This window comes from Pteropus vampyrus, unplaced genomic scaffold (assembly GCF_000151845.1).
Source record: "Pteropus vampyrus isolate Shadow unplaced genomic scaffold, Pvam_2.0 Scaffold14, whole genome shotgun sequence".
Classification (NCBI taxonomy): domain Eukaryota; kingdom Metazoa; phylum Chordata; class Mammalia; order Chiroptera; family Pteropodidae; genus Pteropus; species Pteropus vampyrus.
Window position 1 is genome coordinate 13,400,399 of NW_011888795.1, and position 21,936 is coordinate 13,422,334.

Here is a 21,936-nt window from a genome sequence, read left to right on the forward strand (position 1 = left end):
TCTTTTTCTTTTCTTTTTTTTTTAATAAATACCCAGAAGCGGAATTCCTGGGTCATATAGTAGTTTTATTTTTAATTTTTTGAGGACCTGCATACTGTTTTCCATAGTGGTTGCACCAATTTACATTCCCTCCAACAGTTCACAAGTATTTCATTTACATCCTTGTCCAAACTTATTTACTGTCTTTTTGATAATAGCTGTTCTAATATTTGTGAGTTGATATCTCATTGTAGTTTTGATTTGCATTTCTCTGATGATGTTGAACACCTTATCATGTACCTATTGGCCATTCTGTATATCTTTGCAAAAATATCTATTCAGATCTCCTGCCCATTTTTTAATCGAATTGTTTGGTTGCTATTGAGTTGTATGAGTTCTTTGTATGTTTTAGATATTAACTCCTTATTAGATATATGATTTACAAATATTTTCTCCCATTCAGTAAGGTGCTTTTTTATTTTGTTTATGGTTTTCTGGAGATCTTTTTAAAACGTAGATTCTATTCTGTAGGTGAAAGACACCAACAGAATAATTATAATTCTGCATTTGTAACAAGCTCCATGGACCACTCTTTGAATAGCAAAATTATTTGACTATTAAGAAAAATAATAGTTTTAGGTACCAATTACTTAACAATCTTATTATTAACACTTGACAAACGTCTAAGGTTGTTATTTTCAACATCAGTATTAATGTGCTCATTCTTTTCTTCTCCTGCAGAAACCATAATAATTTATTTCAGGATATTTTCCTTAAAAATATGATAACTTTCTTCTCTTCTGGGAGGCAAAATAGCTATTATCCCAATTTATGCTGGATGGCACTGTTTCTTTTTCACATCTTATTTCTGAAAGATATAGTAGAGGAGGGATGAATTCAGAGAGAAGAGAGTTTGCCTTCTTTTTGCTTTCCAGGGACTCCATTGCTTTGAATGACTTGCGATGTTAGTTCCTGACTCAGTGAATATACAGATCAGTAATAAAACTCCAGAAATTGGGGGAAAAATCTATTCTTCCACTTTTTCTTGCCTTAGCTAAACACCTTTATTATTTTTCTTCAAACTCTTTAGGTTTTCAGCATAAATTTTCTGTCTCATTTTCCTTCATTGGCCTCTGTTTACTCACTTCCATCTTTATCTTTATATATATATATTTACAAATATGGTTGGGCTGGGTTAGGTGGAAAGAATCTTATTTCTACTTACAACGATTTTTTGATAACTCAAAACATGCAAGACAGGGGAAGTGAATCAGAGACCATTTTACAGATGAAAAAAAAGAGCTCAGAAAGGTAGGTAGGTTACTTGTCCAAAGTCACACAGCTCATAAGTAACAGAGGCACTATATGAACTTAGATTTTTCCAACCTCATGTTCTTTCAAGCATGCCATCTTACTTGCAAATCTGGGAGATAAAACAAGTACACAGATTATTGTAGTTTAAGCCAAAGGTTAGTAGTGACATCAGCACACAAGAGTAGTAAGCCAAATGCTGCAAAGATCAGAAACAAGAAGAGATGTGTTCAGTTGGGAGGATCAGAGATGGCTTTGTGGATGGGTCTTTCTATGATGCACTTAGTACGTGAGAATAACCTAAGAAAAATGGGAAATCCCAGGACTTCTTCTCAGAAATAGGAAGACCCAAGTTTCAGTGGAAAAAAAACTCCGTACAGATAATGTTGAAAAGGACAGGTTAGGACCAGATCATGGATGGCTATGCATGCCAGATGAGGCAGGCAGGAGCCTATAATTCAGTAAACTACTAGAAATTGTTGTAGATTTTTATCCAAAAAGTTACTTAAGCATAGCTGAACTTCAGAAAAATAACTTTGATAAAGGACATCATTTAATAAATGGCATTTGAAATGTATAAAATGCCATGGTAGTTTTAAGATGAGGAAGAAAAAGATCTGGGAAGTTGTTATGTTTTTAGTTAGTATATGATAAATTTGTTAGGCAATCATTGTCAATGCAGAAAAAAATTAGGTTTGATTTCATGGAAAAGAATTAAATTGGGAACATTTAAACTCCCTTGAAATTTCTATTTCAGCTCATATGTGGACCCAAACAACTAGCACACCACCCCAAAACCAAGCAATTCCTTCAAATGCTAATACATGAAGTCATTTTTAAAATTATATATTATTTAGGTTTGCAAAAAGGCAAAATTAGAGTTTGGTTTTTAAAATAAAAGAAAAAGAACAAATCTACAGTAAGTTTTATTTTTAGAGTTGCTTTATCAACTAAACCAAGATGGAACAAGTTACTCATTAGATGACAAAGTTGTTTTTTTTTTCCTCCTTAAATTCATTTTTGAGTTAATACAAATCTGACTCATTGTCACCAAAGAAGAGGAACCTTCTTGCAGAGACTTGTGCAGTTGCCCCTGGGTCAATCTCAATGAAAAACATACTTCTTTGAGCAATGTTAATAATGTAAATAAAAGCTAGTTAGCTGAATTCCGGGTTTGACTGTAACTAAATCAGATTTTTTTTTTTTTGAAATTGATAAATTGGACTAGAATTTTCTTTGAAAATAAAAGAATTTTTAAAATGTGGCAACCTACTTGTTACTTGAGAAGACGCAAATCCCAAAACACTGACTCATTCGTAATGAGAAAGTCCACGAAATTCTCAGAAAGTAAGATAGAGCAGAATATAAACATCTGAAATGAGCAATAATGCCACATTGTAGAAAAAGTAGGATGAATTTAAGCTAGGAAATCTATCTGACAGAAAGAATAGGTGCTCAAGTTCATTTCTGTCAAATCAAAACAGGAAGAGCAGTAAGTAGCTAATCCTGATAAGAGAGGACCAAAAAAAAAAAAAAAAGAAAGAAAGAAAGAAAAGAAAAAAAGAAGCAAAGGAGTTGATGGCCCCACATTGAAAGAATTTGTGAAGTCTCTGGAATTTGGTTAGTGTTGGGGCAAGTTGGGTGAAGGTGAAGTGGTTAAATTCTTCACCTGCCCGATTTTTATTCATGTGATATACCAGAAGAGTTAGGAAAACTTTTGAGGCTTTCATTAACTGGAGGTTTTGCTCTGATATATTTAGTAGGAAATAAATATAATATTCAAAATGAAGCCTAAGTGAAAGCAGTTGTGTTACTGCTGGAGGGTAGGCTCCTAAGATCAGGGACAGAAACACATCCAAGCATCTGGTCAGAAAGTTCTGGCTCCATATGTCAGCTACACCATTTATTAGACTTTTGATTTGATATTGGAGAGTTTTAGGGGCTAGGGTACTGCTCAAGGAGAAGCATGTTTTAAGCTGTATTTGCATAACATTTGCATAACCTTTTCCTTAAGGGCTGCTGGAAATAGGAGCTGAGGGGTAAGAAGGATAGGGGTCTAAACCCCTCATGCCCGCCCCATGGCCCTGCCTTGGAACTTTGAGCAAGATTTTACTCTCTCTGAGCCTAGATCTCCTTTGCACAATGGGAATAACAAGATCCCCTTATGAGTCTGCTATAGATAGTAAGTGAAGTAAATAACATGAAGCGCTGGCTCCTAAATACTCAAAAAAACATATATAAACGTAAAAGATATTGAAGGGGAACTACTAAATTAGGCTATCCCTTGCAAGGAAGATTGTTCCTATTAGAGAAAGTCTTAACTCTGCCTTGTTCTTGGGCATTTTAGATATATATTTTCAGATATTTAGTCCTAAGTTTTTATTTTTTCCCCTCCAGGTACTTTCAAGAAGAGCGAAGCAGTTCTTGTTTAAACCATCACTATTCTGTTAATATTCTGTTTCATATGCGAAGGGCTGGGCTTTCCCGCGGAGCACTTAAAAACAGGTAATGATATCACACCTGTTAGTGCACGCAGCACACGCTGTGAGAACAGACGCTGGGTTCTTCTGCCTGGTAGTTTTCTTCCATCCTTGGTTCCTGAGGAGAGTGAATTGCTCTAGAAGCCCTTATTCGCTGCTGTCCTATGGATGGCAAAATGTTAGAGCAGCCCCCTGCCCCTCTCCATATCACATTAAGAACAAAAATGACAACAAAAAGAAATGTAAGCTGTTAAGGTATTTCAATGCTCATGTGTTACCTTGCAGTGAAGGAAAGGTGTAAAAAGTGTTCCCAGCCTTAGAACTTGTGCCCTTCTTCCACCCCAGCTTGACCACTCCATTCCTAGAAACATTAATGTTGAATCAAGCATTTTGTTAGCCTGATTTCATTCATTCCTAAATAGCTATGAAGATATCTTTTTTGTCTAAGAACTCATTAAATACTTACTAATGAATAAATGAATAGAGTCCCCAGTGACTTTTCCTTAGAGCTATTCATTCATTCATTCATTCATTCATTATTCATTAAACAAACACTGCTGAGTCCCTACTACGTGCAGGTATGGTGCTAAGACTATGGATATAGTGATTAGACACACGTCCCCAAGAAGCAAAATTTTGTCATAAAATAGTCATGCAATTGTAAGCCCGTAGAGTCTAGATCATACAAAATAATATATTATGCTCTAGACACTGTAATTATGGGCATAATTATATGAGGGAACTTATGTAGAATGTAACTTGAATATATATACTTGACCTGAACTGAATTTGTTATCATTAACAATTTCACTTGACTTTCTTAGAATTTATATGGGCTTTTGGAAACATGATTTGGATATCCTGGTCCACTTAGAGAAGATAGCTAAGGAAGTCTGAACTCATAATTCCTTTCTTTCTTGGAGCAAACAGAAGAATTTAAAATCATTCCTTTAATCTTAGAGGTTTGTACTAAAAAACAGGTTCGCAGATGTTTGTTGTTACTGATACTGAGAATGGTGTTTCTACCATCAAAGAAAAGTGTTTAGAGTGATAGTTGATTTACATATCTCCTTTTCATCTTTTCTTACCTTCTAAGTAGTCTGAAGACCAGGCTAAGTGGATTGATATCAGACCAAAGCAATTGTTTCCATCAGGAAAGTATTAATGTTATTAAATTATTCTCTCTCAGCCTTCGTTGCTGAAGGAAAGTGACATATTGTTGACAGCTATCAGAGCTCTTCATGCTTTATTGGAAAGTCATTTGAAAAATTACCATAGCATTAAACTCAAATCTCAAAAATGTTTCAAAAGTCTCTCTGAGAAGTGCTAAGACTAAGATAATATCATTATTATATATTCACTCTTTGCTTTTTAGTGTTCAGGCACTGGTTGAAGGGGAAATGGGTGTGAGGAAGGAAATATCCTCTGAGGGGAATGCATTATTTATAAAGAGAGACTAACCCCCGGCCTTTTCCAAGGTAGGGTCACCCAATAGAATCACTTGGAAAGTTCTTGGTTTCTAGAAGCAAAGGAGACTCATTCCCCAGCTGGATACCAGCCCGTCTGGATTCACTGACCTGCTATAAGAGCCTAGGAAGAGTGTCCAGGACACACTGCCTGATATTGCAGTGGTGGTATGTCAGGCCCAGAGGGGCAAAGACAGTCTCCTCAAGTTCAATGTTTTTAAGAGATACATAAGGAAGGACAGAGTTGCCAGTTTGGGGAGCAGCACTGACAAAGATAAGAAGGCAAAGAATCTACTCTCAGAAGAACAAAAGAACTAGGTGGAGTGAAAAATACTAAAAGTGAACCTGGAAAACTAGGTCAGAGCTGGATTATGTAAGGCCTCGCATGTCAGGACAAGGCATGTACATTCAATTCAGTAAATAATTGGAAACCATTGTAGGTTTTTTTTGAGCCAAAAAAAAAGATCTAATTAGAGCTATGTTTTAGGAAAATCAATTTGACAGAAATGCCTGGACTAGATCAAGGCAAGAAGTAACATGCACGTGTGATGCTGAAGATTAAAAAATTAAGCACCATTATGAGATACTACTACACACCTATTTAAATGGCTAAAATTAAAAAATATATACCGACAATATCAAGTGCTGGCAAGGACTCAGAGCAACTGAAACTCTAGTGTTGGGGCAAGTTGGGTGAAGGTGAAGTGGTTAAATTCTTCACCTGCCTGATTTTTATTCATGTGATATACCAGAAGAGTTAGGAAAACTTTTGAGGCTTTCGTTAACTGGAGGTTTTGCTCTGATATATTTAGTAGGAAATAAATATAATATTCAAAATGAAACCTAAGTGAAAGCAGTTGTGTTACTGCTGGAGGGTAGGCTCCTAAGATCAGGGACAGAAACACATCCAAGCATCTGGTCAGAAAGTTCTGGCTCCATATGTCAGCTACACCATTTATTAGACTTTTGATTTGATATTGGAGAGTTTTAGGGGCTAGGGTACTGCTCAAGGAGAAGCATGTTTTAAGCTGTATTTGCATAACATTTGCATAACCTTTTCCTTAAGGGCTGCTGGAAATAGGAGCTGAGGGGTAAGAAGGATAGGGGTCTAAACGCCTCATGCCCGCCCCATGGCCCTGCCTTGGGACTTTGAGCAAGATTTTACTCTCTCTGAGCCTAGATCTCCTTTGCACAATGGGAATAACAAGATCCCCTTATGAGTCTGCTATAGATAGTAAGTGAAGTAAATAACATGAAGCGCTGGCTCCTAAATACTCAAAAAAACATATATAAACGTAAAAGATATTGAAGGGGAACTACTAAATTAGGCTATCCCTTGCAAGGAAGATTGTTCCTATTAGAGAAAGTCTTAACTCTGCCTTGTTCTTGGGCATTTTAGATATATATTTTCAGATATTTAGTCCTAAGTTTTTATTTTTTCCCCTCCAGGTACTTTCAAGAAGAGCGAAGCAGTTCTTGTTTAAACCATCACTATTCTGTTAATATTCTGTTTCAAATGCGAAGGGCTGGGCTTTCCCACGGAGCACTTAAAAACAGGTAATGATATCACACCTGTTAGTGCACGCAGCACACGCTGTGAGAACAGACACTGGGTTCTTCTGCCTGGTAGTTTTCTTCCATCCTTGGTTCCTGAGGAGAGTGAATTGCTCTAGAAGCCCTTATTCGCTGCTATCCTATGGATGGCAAAATGTTAGAGCAGCCCCCTGCCCCTCTCCATATCACATTAAGAACAAAAATGACAACAAAAAGAAATGTAAGCTGTTAAGGTATTTCAATGCTCATGTGTTACCTTGCAGTGAAGGAAAGGTGTAAAAAGTGTTCCCAGCCTTAGAACTTGTGCCCTTCTTCCACCCCAGCTTGACCACTCCATTCCTAGAAACATTAATGTTGAATCAAGCATTTTGTTAGCCTGATTTCATTCATTCCTAAATAGCTATGAAGATATCTTTTTTGTCTAAGAACTCATTAAATACTTACTAATGAATAAATGAATAGAGTCCCCAGTGACTTTTCCTTAGAGCTATTCATTCATTCATTCATTCATTCATTCATTATTCATTAAACAAACACTGCTGAGTCCCTACTACGTGCAGGTATGGTGCTAAGACTATGGATATAGTGATTAGACACACGTCCCCAAGAAGCAAAATTTTGTCATAAAATAGTCATGCAATTGTAAGCCCGTAGAGTCTAGATCATACAAAATAATATATTATGCTCTAGACACTGTAATTATGGGCATAATTATATGAGGGAACTTATGTAGAATGTAACTTGAATATATATACTTGACCTGAACTGAATTTGTTATCATTAACAATTTCACTTGACTTTCTTAGAATTTATATGGGCTTTTGGAAACATGATTTGGATATCCTGGTCCACTTAGAGAAGATAGCTAAGGAAGTCTGAACTCATAATTCCTTTCTTTCTTGGAGCAAACAGAAGTATTTAAAATCATTCCCTTAATCTTAGAGGTTTGTACTAAAAAACAGGTTCACAGATGTTTGTTGTTACTGATACTGAGAATGGTGTTTCTACCATCAAAGAAAAGTGTTTAGAGTGATAGTTGATTTACATATCTCCTTTTCATCTTTTCTTACCTTCTAAGTAGTCTGAAGACCAGGCTAAGTGGATTGATATCAGACCAAAGCAATTGTTTCCATCAGGAAAATATTAATGTTATTAAATTATTCTCTCTCAGCCTTCGTTGCTGAAGGAAAGTGACATATTGTTGACAGCTATCAGAGCTCTTCATGCTTTATTGGAAAGTCATTTGAAAAATTACCATAGCATTAAACTCAAATCTCAAAAATGTTTCAAAAGTCTCTCTGAGAAGTGCTAAGACTAAGATAATATCATTATTATATATTCACTCTTTGCTTTTTAGTGTTCAGGCACTGGTTGAAGGGGAAATGGGTGTGAGGAAGGAAATATCCCCTGAGGGGAATGCATTATTTATAAAGAGAGACTAACCCCCGGCCTTTTCCAAGGTAGGGTCACCCAATAGAATCACTTGGAAAGTTCTTGGTCTCTAGAAGCAAAGGAGACTCATTCCCCAGCTGGATACCAGCCCGTCTGGATTCACTGACCTGCTATAAGAGCCTAGGAAGAGTGTCCAGGACACACTGCCTGATATTGCAGTGGTGGTATGTCAGGCCCAGAGGGGCAAAGACAGTCTCCTCAAGTTCAATGTTTTTAAGAGATACATAAGGAAGGACAGAGTTGCCAGTTTGGGGAGCAGCACTGACAAAGATAAGAAGGCAAAGAATCTACTCTCAGAAGAACAAAAGAACTAGGTGGAGTGAAAAATACTAAAAGTGAACCTGGAAAACTAGGTCAGAGCTGGATTATGTAAGGCCTCGCATGTCAGGACAAGGCATGTACATTCAATTCAGTAAATAATTGGAAACCATTGTAGGTTTTTTTTGAGCCAAAAAAAAAGATCTAATTAGAGCTATGTTTTAGGAAAATCAATTTGACAGAAATGCCTGGACTAGATCAAGGCAAGAAGTAACATGCACGTGTGATGCTGAAGATTAAAAAATTAAGCACCATTATGAGATACTACTACACACCTATTTAAATGGCTAAAATTAAAAAATATATACCGACAATATCAAGTGCTGGCAAGGACTCAGAGCAACTGAAACTCTCATACATTACTGGTGAGAATGAAAAATGGACCAACCACTCTGGAAAATGATTTGGCAGTTTCTCATAAGGTTAAACATACACGAACCATATAGCCCAGTAAGCCTACTTATGATTATCTACCCTAGAGATATGAAAACATATATTAATATAAAAAACCTGTACATGAGTGCTTATAGAAACTCTATAATTGCCTCCAAATGAAAAACACCCTGAAAGTCCTTGAATGGGTGAATGAATAAACAAACTGCTACCTCTGTATACTGTGGAACACTACTCAGCAATAAGGAGAAAGGCATTATGCTAAACGAAAGAAGCCAGTCCTTAAAGGTTTCATATGGTATGACTCCATCTATATAATAGTCTCAAAATGACAAAACTATAGGGATGGAGGACAGATCAATGAATGTTAGAGGATAATATAATAATAATAATAATAATAAAAAGAATAGAATGAGAAAGTTTTTGGGGGGTGATAAAACTGTTCTATACACTGATTTTATTGATGATTACATGAATCTGTGTATATGTTTAAAATCATAGAACCATATAACAAAATGAAAAGATCAATTTTATAGTACGATGATTAAAAATATTAAAATTAAAAAAGAAGGCAACAAAAGAACAAATTAGGAAGGAAAGCAAGACATTTTCCATTGTTTAAAATATCTATAAGACAGAGCATATTTTCATAAATAAAGGCAATGCTAAATGAGAGGAAGGAATGGAAAAACAGAATCTTAGATTGTTATATTTATCAATTAATTCAGAATTAGTGAATATGCTTGTGGCGAATTGTATTTCCAAAATTGCTGCATAGTAATATGTCAGCCTGCATGCTCTTCTAGACCCTTGTTACTCCTTCATCATGAGGTCTATGTCCCTATCATTTGAATTTGTGGCTGCCTAGACCAAGAGATTGTGGTGGAAACTAAAATACGTGCTTCCTGAGTCTTCCATAAAAATGCAATGTACTTCCTCCTTGTTCCCTTCAAACACTTGCTCTCGAAACCCAGCCACTGTATGTAGTATGAGGAATTCCAAGTTACCTCTTGGAAAAGCCTTTGTGAAGAAGAATGGAGGTCTCTGTCCATAGCCCTGGCTGATCTTCCAACCCATAGCCAGCACCAACTTGCCAGTCATATAAACCAGCTATCTTGGAAGTAGAATCAAATTAGGTGACACTGCCTAGAGCAGAAAAGAGTGTGTTTGCCCAGCCCTGCCTAACCTGACTATTAATGAGTAAAGGAAATGACTGCTATTGTTCTAATTTACTATGTTTTAGGGCAGTATGTCACACAGCAATAGATAATTAACATAATGTTTTTACTCAGTTATCGACACCAACATGAGTGCTTATCTAGTGTATGGTACTCAAAAGAATTCTTGGGATGAGATTAAACTTAGAAAGAAAAGAGTACATGACTGATTGGTGAAGTTATACATTGGGCATAGTACTGAGTGATGTCATCAGTGATACTTGCCAATCCTGTTAGAATCCGGAACTCTCATTTTATATATTGAATAAGACAGAATGCAGGAGGGTTGTGATCTACTCAAGATCACACAGATATTTAGCACCAGATTCAAAGCTCTAAATCAGATCCACTGACATACAGTTTAGTATTCTTTTCACGTTGCCTGTCCCTTCCCAACAACAGATTCTAGAGACGAAAATCACAGGACCTAGAGCAGCAAATATATGTCTGGGCACTTCTACTTCCCTCCTGCTCCCCATTCCTGTGACAGAAATCATTAGTTAAATCCAGCTCTCTCCTAAGGTCACTGGTGCACATGTAGACAACAGATCCTGAGTAAAAAGATGCAAGAAAGATGTTATCACTGATTTGTTACCAGGAGTGTCAGAAGAATACAGCAAAGATAGGCTCAAAATACAAGTTGTAAAAAGGTTAATTATCAAAATGCATTGTACATGAGCAAGAAGAAAGTCTTTAGACATGACTGCTCAGGATCAAGGATGTCTGAAAAGACTCATAAACTTACTTCTTACAGAATCTACTTAGGAATTGCTTCCCACATTCTTAGGGAACTCTTGCTATAGTTCCTATTAGACAATTTCTGCTTAATATTTTTAAACTTATTTGGCTGTAGTTGGAAGAAAACCTGTTACTTTAGTTCTAATGTTGTACATACAATTTGGTCTCATCTGAATACAACAGAATTGAAATGCATACAACATATACAACAAGGCAGTACTGGAAAACTGTACACTTTGATGGTTCTGTTCTTCATAATACTTGGCATTGTGTGAGAGCAAAGTAGGCTCAGGAAAAAATAGACCATTTCCAGGGCATGTTTTAAAAGCAGAGGTTACAAACGTATGGCATTGTGGATGTTAGGGTAACTCACCGAGAACAGGCTCAGATTCATCAAATACAAAGCTGAGAGTAGAGCTTCTCTGAACTTGATCACAGGAAAGCAAAACACCCTGCAGAAGCAACTGCAGCAAAACTTTGAGAAAAATAATGATCATTTTCTTTCTATATGATTCTAAGTAGGGCATGGGAGTGCAGTTAAGTGTGAAGGTTATTTGAGTAAAATAAGTAGCCGAGTGCATGCATTCATCTATCCATTCATTCATTCACTCATTCATTCATTTGTTCGTTCATTCACTGAGTCCCTAGTATGTACAAGGTATTCTGTTGAACACCATGGGCAATACAAGGATGAAATGGGCAGGGATTCTGTCTTCAAAGGTTCTCTAGCAGGAATGCCGCCATCCTCTCTTAATAGTAGGATCGGAGAATATGGGCTACCAACTTAGAAATCTAAATATCGTCCAGTGGCACCTAAACACAAGAACATTAAGTTTCATAATTAAAAGCAGAATACATCACTACAATTGTCTACACAAATCAGCAGTCTTCAAAAATATTAATAGCATGCCATTCCCTCTCTCCCTCTCTCTTCACCTCTCATTCTTTCTCTCTCTCCCTCTCTCTCTCCCTTCCTTTCTTTCTACTTGGATTATATTATCATTTGAAAAATTACTAATTGCTGGATCACTTAGATGCATTACTGTGCTCTTAGGGAATTATTCTTGGTAATGAAATTCTTTTCATCAGCTCTACTTTCAGATTTGCAATACAGGCTTGTTCTTTAACAAGTAAGTGTTCTTTTCAGAAAAATATGCAGCAGATGTGGCAAAGAAATATTCTTGGAAGTGGACTAATTTGGATAATAATTGAACTTTCTTTTTTTGTACTTGGACTTTATTTTTCTAATAATTCTGTCCACATCGAATTTTCAAGAAAGTTAAAGTCATGATTTTGTGTAACTGCCAAGTCTTCAAACAAAGGTCAGTAAAATTCCTGTTACATCTTTCCAGGTTTTTGTGCTTAGAAGCTGTTGATTTACATTCTCTCTTATCTTTTCTGGAATAGAATATCTCAGTCCTTTCTACTGCGTTTTCCTAAATACCAGCAACTTGTTCTTCAACTAAATCTTAACCCAACTACCTCTCAAAGCCCTATAATATGTTAGTGCCCAAGAACAAGACAGAAAAGAATCTAAAGTGGGCTTTGGAGTCAATCCAATCTGGGTTCCACTTAAGTTTCTGCTACTCCCTATGTGACTCTAGATAAATTACTAAATTCACTGAGCCTGTGTCCTTATCTGTAAATTGCAGGTACAACACAGATTGTAAGGTTATTGTGAGAACTGAGTATGACATAAGAAAGTAGAGAGCCTGGTACTTAATAGGCCCTGCATAAACAACAATTTAATAACAAATTAATTAACAAAGGACGATAATAAAATTCAGAATTTAACCATTAAAACATATAAACAGTTACTGATGCAAACCACTCAGGTCCAAATCAACTTTTTCTGACACTTTGATATGTAGATTTGGCATTTCTTCCCTTTCTTCTTAAGGGAAAAGAGCATCCCACATTAGGGAAAATGAAAATTTGGGGGAAAGCCACCTTTTCTTTCATCATCCTAGCCCCATGGCTGTTTCCATTTTTTGTCATGGTCTGGATTTCATACAAAACAGTCACATTTTTTTTTTCAGGCTCCATCGGGGTGTGCTTATGGCATTATCTCTTTTAAGGTACTCAGAGATTTATTCCAGGTGATAATGGGAAGCTGCTGAAGAAGGAATGGAAAGCTGCGGAGGTGTTCATGTTCTCTTACGATATTGTTCAAATCTTCTCCAGCACAGAAACTCCACAAAGAACTCCTCTGCAGTTTTCATTACCCAGGGCTATTTCTTTAAATTGTTTGACGTCAGAGAAGGAATGCTATAGCAACAGTCTGTCAAACTGGAATTAACTCAGAAGAAAGATGGGGGTGGAGAAAGGAAAACTGCTCCCGGGCGGGTACTGACTTCAGAGGAAGCAAATTGGGTAGATGCATTCACTTTATGACATTTTAAACATAAAACACCCAGAGAAATGTGAAAAAAGAAAAAGAAAAAGTCGGTTGAGATGCATATGATGTTTAACTCACACAGAGAAGAGCTACTTGACAGTTATCTGGACGGCCTGGTTTCATCAGTAACGATAGTAACGATAACTTCCAAGTATTGATCATTTATTTAGAGGCAGGCTCTGTTCAAACGTTATCTCATTTAATATTTTATGATCTTTATGAGGCAAGTATCATTATTCCTATTTTCCAACGACAAAACCGAGGCCCTGAGATGGTGCACAGTCGCACAACTAGCGATGGTAGAACTGGGATTGCAGTGCAATTTTGTATGACTGGGCTTCAGTCGACTTTCTTACATTTAGATTTCCAGAACGTTAAATCTAAGCGGGACCTTGGAGTCTTCTAAGGCAGTCCTCCTATCCTGCCCACGAGCAAACTGAAGTTTATGCGGTACCAGGAAGGAAACTGGACACACCACTGGGGCGCTACTCAGAAGTATGCGCCGCCGTCCAGGCGCCACGCCGACAAGAAAACGAAACTGCCCGAGAATAAATGTTTTTCTTCTTCTAGCAGGAAACCAGAGAAAAAATAGGAAGCAGAAGCCGCGCTCGGCGCCCGCTCCTTTCGCCCCCCGCCCAGGCTGCGCGTGCTCCAGGGCCTGCGCGCGCCCGCAGCGCGTCCTCGGCGGGCCCGCGCGCCTCGTGCCTCGTGCCTCGCGCCTCGAGCCACGTCCCCGCCCCGGCCCCGACGCGCCGCAGAGTTGGCTGCTGGGCGGCGCGGGCCTGGGTGTGGCCGGCGGATCTCGGCGGCGCTGGTCTCGGCGGTGCGCTACGCTGCGCTCTGCACGCCGGCTCCCCGAGCGAGGGGCTGTTGAGCGTCCAGCGGACCCAGGCAGCGCCGGGTGGACGCGGATCCGAACTCCCTCCAGGTAGGCGGCGATCGCGCGAGCTGCGGCTCGTCGGTGCGCCCCGCAGGGGGCTCCCGGGCTTTCCGCAGGGGGCGTGAGGCACCGCGGGGCCGCCCCGGCGGAACCCCGCTCGGGCGGCGGCGCGGTGTTGGCTGGGTCCCGCCTGATTCGGAGACCGAGGGCTTCAGGGGGGCAGACCCTGCCCGGGAGGGGCAGGACGGGCGCGCCCTGGTCGCGCTCTGCTCCCGGGCGCGGATCGTCCGCTCGGCTGCAGTCTCCACCACTTCCTGGGCCGCTTGGACCGCTTGCTTTGGGAAGCGAGGGGCGGTCCATATTCCTGGCCTCCAGACCCCCTAGGTTCCTCTTCACGCCCCCAACCCCCTCTGGTGGACACAGCGCGAGCTCGTGTTTGACCCGAAAGTAGCGGTTATTTGGGACTGCCCAGAAGAGTTACTGGGTGAAGAGCTCTGGGAAAGCTCATAAAAGTTCTCCACTGAGTGCTAAAAATGAGTCCGGTGGTTCTGTGTTAAATTTATTTTGGAAATGATATAATGCCCAGCATTTTGGGGATGGGATGGGCGGATTAATGGATTTTGAATGCTCATAAATTCAGTACATGATAAAAGGCTTTCCTTCTCCACATTCTTTTTCCTTTTCAAACACAAAAGATTGCTTTGTACTTTGATATTTATTGTTATTCGGTAAGGGAAGATTGAATTTCTAAAAGTTTAAAAACAGATTTTCATGTGTTTATAGGAGTAATGTTTTGTTATTTGCATCTCTCTCTTCCCCTTTCTCCCACTCTTTCCTTTTCTCTTTCGGTAAAGGATGTGGATGCATCTCTCTGCCTCTCCCCACTGGCAAAATAGCTCATCATGTGGATTAGCACCCTACTGGGAAGTTTTCTTAAGACATTCGAATTTAATTGTTGATTAAATAGCTTTATTATCAGCCCCTCTTAGTGTTGCAAACTGAGGTTGTGACCTTTAAGTACATCTATAGATAGAGCACACACACTGCTTACTTAGATGAAAGGGAAGTCAAGGACGGTCCTTATATACAAGATCGCATGCTTTGAGTCTCTTTGACATGGCACGTTTAAGACTTCAGTGTGGGGCTTTTGAGTTATTACTGATCCTAGGCTCTCTCTATGTAAGAACATCCAAAGTTGCGGAGAATTCTTATAAGAGCTTATTTGAGCCAAACTGAGGACATGTGGGAAAGCAAGTTCTCAAATGCACCGGAGAATGACAGTTTTGCATTTTCTTTTATACATTTGGAATTAAGGAGGGAAAGTAAGGACGATTACATGAACCTATGGGAGAATACAAAGATTGAGGATAGTTAAAATTATGTGCTCTCTTAAGGAGGTCTGAAAAAAAGGCATTTCAAAGATGTTTAACTTTGATTCATGAAAACAATGGACCGGGCTTGCTTAAAGCAAAGATAACATTTTACTAGGAAAGTTATAGGCCTAAGGTGTAACTACCCTCCATGACCTGACCTGCCCCGTTAGGAATTTCTGATCAGATCACCCTGTGAGGTTACTGTAGGTTAGATTTAGCCCCTTTTTTGTCCACATCTCTGAAAGTTTATTGTATGTTTTAGTATTTGATTAACAATTTTAAGATTTTTCCTTGTTTCATTTTGGTTTGTAGATGAATTTGAATTTCAAATAGAAACTTGTAAAATATTTTATTGAACATGGTTTAACTCTCATGTGTACATACTTATGAAATTATAAAATTGGTTAACATAGCTTGTGATATATTTAGGTTAGTCTCTGTGAGGCACAGACATTATTTAAGAGGTTCTTTTGAGTCATTTCTTTTTGTTAACCTGTAGGATTGCTGCTTTTAGTATTTTTTACAGTTTTATTGATATATAATTGACATATAACATTGTGTAAGTTTAAGGTGTATAACATGAAGATTCGATACACATTAATATGGCAAAATGATTACCATATTAATGTTACTTAACACAACCATCATCTCACATAATTTTGTGTGGATGGAGAAGATGAGAGCATTTAAGATCTCTCAGCAACTTTCAAGTTTGCGATACAGCATTGTTATCCATAGTCACCATTGCTGTACACGAGATCAAAAGATCTTATAACTGGAAGTTTGTACCATTTGATCAGCATCTCCCCAGAATTGTTTCTTTTAAGTCTTTGGTGCTTTAGTGTGTCACACAGATTGTTACACCTTATAAATAGATTCTGAGACATTTTGGAAATTGAGAATTGGAAGTAAGTGTTGGACATTTTTCTGCCCTTACCCAAATACTGCCTAAGATGGTGTGATTTCTCTGATTTTTTCAGACATGTTGTTGAAGTACACTATGTGAATAGTTTCTTTACTTTGCTGACTAGTTTAATTTGCATGTATTATTGGAACATCTGTTTAGTAAACATCTGTTCAGGGTTAGGTGTGGTGCTATACAGTATTCTATTCATATCTCACATTAACTTGGCAAAAGAGGCGTTATCCAGTTCTACAGGTGAGGAACTGCCTCTGAAATATGCTAGTGGTCATGTAACTGTTAAGTAACAATTGGGATTCAAGGCCAGACCTCTGTGTATCTATTTCCTCTGTGCCACATTGACCCAAACCAGGACATGAGGAATGATCCTCAATTACTAGCATAAATTATTAGCATTTTTGTAAATTTTCCAAGACATACTAGAGATGTGGGTTTGTTTTTTCATCATGATCGTGTTACTATTTGTCCGTCTTATACAGATCCTCACATCAGCCATTCTTCTCTTGCCTCTCTGTTGCTGGTTAAATATCTAGCTCAGAGTTCAAAACTTTCCTCTTGTGAGGGCAGAATTTCTTCTATTGACATTAGTATGTAATGATAGCTTAATTACCCTTCCAAATAATAACCCCATTTTAACGTGGGTACTATAGAGCCATACATATAATTAATTTGGAAGGTTACAACCAGGATGGCAATCTATGGAATATGGGAAACCCTTTGATATCCCTCAAATTAAACTAGAAGGTATTTTGACAGATATTTCTCCTGTGATTGTCCTGTCCATCCTACAGCTTCAGTTTCAGTTTCTATGGAATCATTTACATCATTATCCAAACATTCTGTTATGTCTCCTATCTTAAATAACTATCTTAAATAAAGTTCCCTCTTGATCCAGTATTCTGTCCCATTTCTCTGCTCTACTGTAGAAAGCATAATTTTTTGACAGAACAAAAATAAATACAGGGGATAACCAGAAACTAGTTATGTCCAGCGGTGGGTAGAAACAGTAAAAGGGATGATGGAGGGACTGGCACTGCTCTGATTATACCATTCGGTGTAGTTTTGAGTTTTGGAAACTAGTTAATGTTTTATATGGTCAAAAATAAAATTAACAAGGTTTGGAGGAGAAAAACTCCAAAATTGAATACAATCAACAACAAATGAACCAGCTGTAGTTCAGTGAATAACATCAACTCTCAGAAGAAAAAAAATGAATCCAAGTATATTTTTAATACGACTTTGACTATATACCTTTACTCTAAAGATAAAAAGGACTGCCAAAAAAAAAAAAAAATCTTGAACCCTATAGTAGGCTATTATTTATAGTGGTGGAGACATAGCAGTTCCGAAACTATTTTGTATAGTAGGATTGGGCAAATGAGTAAATTTATTGCTATTTTTGGAGCTGGGATTTTCACTGAGAGAGAAGGGGAAAAAATATGAAATGGAAGAAGGCAATGAAGAACTGGTGTTGGATTGAAATTAGTTATCAATATGAACTTGTGGTTAAAATATACAGACATTCATACATACATACACATATATCCTAGCTCTTGTCTAATGAAAGAATGACATCTTAGTAGCAATGACACCCATGTAGCAGTGAACAGAACTAGTGCCCAAACCGAAATGGTTGGTTCTAGAGCTGGGGCAGGGCAAGTATGAGCCTAGAAACTGAAGTCAGGAACTGTTCAAAAAAATTGTTGGGGGCATGTGAAAAGGGCATAGGAACTAGCTTGAATGGCCAAATCTTGGAAAACTTGAGCATCAATATGAGTTATGATAATAATGGATTATAACCCATTGAATTAAATAAAAATCCACAAGACCATAATAAGTGAGAAAAGAGAAATCTACGCAATAGACTGCCAGTAAAAAATGTAGAAGGAACAATAGAAGAGACACTAGTTTGCAACTATCATGGTAATGTTAACTCAGGCAAGTACTACTGGTAGTGAAAGTTCAATGGGGAAAACGATATTAATAAATCTCTCTAGAGATTAATGACCAAGGAGAAAACTATAACTACAGTGGAGAAATCTGGCAGACATCACCTCAACCAAGTGATCAAAGTCAGCATCACTACGGAATAAACGTGTTCCTCTTGATGTGCTTGAACTAGGGACATCATTTCTTTTCCTTGGCGCTTTTGAAATGCATAACAAACTCTAATCACAAGGAAACAATTGAAGTACCTTAATTTAGGATTGTTCTACAAAGTATCTGGTTTGTTCGCTTCCAATATGTTAATGTCCCGAAAGACAAAGAAAAACAAAGTAACTGTTCCAAATGAAAGGAAGTTCCAGAGATCTAACCAGGAAATGCATAATCCTGATTGGATCTTGGATTGGAAAATCCAGTTGCTCAAGAACATTATTGGAACATTGGTAAAATTGAAATATATACTGAATATGAAATAATAGTGTTGAATCAGTGTTAAGTTTCCTGAATTTGATCACTGTTCTGTGATTATGTAAGAGAATGCCTTTGTTCTTAGAAGATACATGGTAAATTATTTAGGAGTAACGTAAAGATATCTTTAATTTACTCTCAAATGGATAAGCAATGATAATTACTAAAAACACACACACACACAGAGCGCAAATGTGACAAATGTTAATTGGTGATTTTTGAAGGAGGATGTAAGAGTGTTAATTATACTACTTTTCCAACTTTAAGTTTGAAATTTTAAAAAGTGAAAAGTTAAAAATAAAACTTTAAATGTGTCCAAAACAAAACAAAAAATCTTTGAAACATTTCACGGAGACCGTTTCTGCTCAAGTCTTCATCTCCCATCTTCTTCTAAACCCCCACCAGAGAGACTTGATCCTTTCTATGTCATGAAACCATTCTTCCCAAGATCACATTTGACACTGGTGATAGGTAATTTCTTCCTTATTGAAGCATTTTTTTTTTCCCCTCCTTGGCTTCTGGGGCATGGACTCTTATTTTCATCCTGCTTCACTGGCTATAATTTCTTACTCTTCTCCATCTCGCAAATAGTGCCACCATCTACCCAGTTACTCATACTAAAAATTCTAAGAGTTATCCTTGATTCCCGTTTCAGTCATCCTATATCTGTTTTTCCATTGGCAAGTATTATGGGCTCTAACTTAAAAATTAATCCAAATTTGGCTATTTCTTATTACCTCCACTGCCACTATTTTTTTTTGTTTGTTTTTTTTACAGCTACAGCACTTGGTCTTCCTAGGTGGTCTCTCATCTAAGTACTAACCAGGCCCGCCCCTGCTTAGCTTCAGAGATCAGATGGGATCGGGCGTGTTCAGGGTGGCATGGCCACAGACCACTGTCACTATTCTTGTGTCAAACCACCATCATTCCTGGCTTGAAATACTGTGGTAGGAAACTGGTCTTTCAACTTCCAGTCTCTGCCCCACAGCAGCCCTCATGAACTTTAAAAGATGTAAATAAAATCAGATTATATCACTCAGTTGTTCAAACCCATTACTGTTAGATAAAATCTGAAATTTTCACTGTAGTGGTGAGGCCTACATGATCACATAGTTGGGCTCCAGCCCACCTCCCTAATCTCTTCTGTTTTGCCCACTTCCTTCCAGCCTCACTATCCTCTCTCCTATTGATGAGCATGCCAGGTTAGTTTCTGCCTTCTGCCCTTTGTATTTACCGTTTGTCCTGCCTGGACTACCCTTCCCCCATTTAAAGCCTGACTCATTCACTCATTTCATTCAGGTCGTTACTTAGATTAATTTATTTAAAAATTGCCTTCCCTGTCACCCTCTAATATCTTGCAGCATTTTTTCCTGTGTAGTATTTATCTGTACTTGAAATTATTTATGCGCTTTATTATCTTTCTCCTAGACGGATATAGAATAAAGCTCCATGACAACGGGAACTTTTGTTTGTTTTGTTTACTGCTGAATCCCTAGAGCCTGGAATGTGACTAGCATGTGTTTAGAACTCAGATATTTGTTGAATGAATTAATAGATAACAAATTAATATTTGCCAACCTTTTTTTGGCTGTGTTTTATCTAATCCTTTTTCAAATGGAGAAGTCTGTCTCAGAGAATCGTATAGCATCAGTGCTGTTTAAAGTTTTTTGGTGACACTGCTAAAGCTCCTCTGGAAGCAAACAAGTTACCAATTTTGCTTTCCACGACTTCATCTTTCTTTTGTGTGCCCTCTGGTGGAGGTAATATTAATAAGCAGCAGATGAATAGAGTAGGTCAATAAGAAGAAACAAAAATGGAAGAAGCTTGATCACAAACTTTTAAATTACAAAGATTTGAAAATTTTAATTTTAGGTAATCCTCTAAGTTAACCATAATAAGATTGAAAAGAATGAAAAGCAAAAGGGCAATAGTGAGATTTAAAGAGACATCTGGCTTAGGCTGAAAAAATAAAATTATTTAGCTCCAAAATGTTTTGATTACTTAAAATAATTCCGGCTGTGAAATGTACTTCTTTCTATTAAAATATTTTAAATATATTCTACCTTTAGTTCATAGGTGTATTTTTTATCAACCTTACAATAATTTCAGATAACCTTTGTTCACTTTTCCACATGTCAGTTAATGTATGCCAAGGAAGAGGCCAGAATTCAAACCCCAGCAGTTGAGTACTAGAGAAAGCACTCTTAATTATGCTTCACTACCCTCCTAATGTCCTGTGGATGGTCCAGGTACCAAAGAATTTCCTTTTGTGCAATATCTATGGACAAAAAATGCTTGAGAAGTTCCTCAGTACCTTCTGGTACTCAATACCATTTTTCCAGTTTGCGTTACGGAGATCCTTTTCTTCCCAAATTGCTGAGAACTTATTTAATCTGTTTTGAAGTAGAAATCACAGTAAATGATTTAAATGTTTGTGTACTACTGACTTGCTAAAATAATGTTAATTTAAAGTTTCTCTTCATATCCACATTTAATATTTAAATCAGTATGCAGCTTAAATTTTTTCCCTTAATTTTGGTTTTAGCAAGGTTGGTTCCTGTGCCCTATAGTTATTACCAAGAAAACTTAGTGTATGCCTTACTGGGTAAGAGCAAACTCCCATCAGCATGCTTATAGTTGAAACCCCAAAAGGGAGCATTTGTTCAGGGGTTATCATTAGTGTCAGCATCTTTGCAAGTATTTAGAACTCTGCTGTTCTCTTCTTGATAGCTACAGAGTATATCATTGTATGGATGTACCATATCTGCTCTCCTATCGATTTATATTTGTAATTTTTTGTTATATAAACGGTTGAGTAATGACTATCTTTAAATATTCATTCTCACCTATTCAAAAATATCATTTTTTGAAGAAGCCTTGCTATTTCTTCTTTATTACCTAATGTGTAATAAATTTTAGTTATAGAGAGATTGATAGGATCTGCACTGTAAAGTGAGAACACTACCCTGGGAGAGACAAAGGTGAGGGCAGTGGTCCCTGTGCTCAAGGGCTAATAACCTTTGGGATCTTACATAGGAATTTC

The 21,936-nt window shown here is 37.7% G+C and overlaps 1 protein-coding gene and 1 pseudogene across 1 annotated transcript in view; one reads left to right on the forward strand and one right to left on the reverse strand.

The window, feature by feature from the left end:
• The first annotated feature begins 14,039 nt into the window (after nucleotides 1-14,039).
• The window catches only part of GNB4 (G protein subunit beta 4), a 50,226-nt gene continuing 42,329 nt past the window's right edge, over nucleotides 14,040-21,936 (forward strand). Inside the window, exon 1 of the mRNA XM_011383061.2 lies at nucleotides 14,040-14,234. The gene's annotated coding sequence lies outside the window, so the exon portion shown is untranslated. The remainder of the gene's footprint in view (nucleotides 14,235-21,936) is intronic.
• On the reverse strand, nucleotides 19,668-19,786 carry LOC111734522 (annotated as a pseudogene).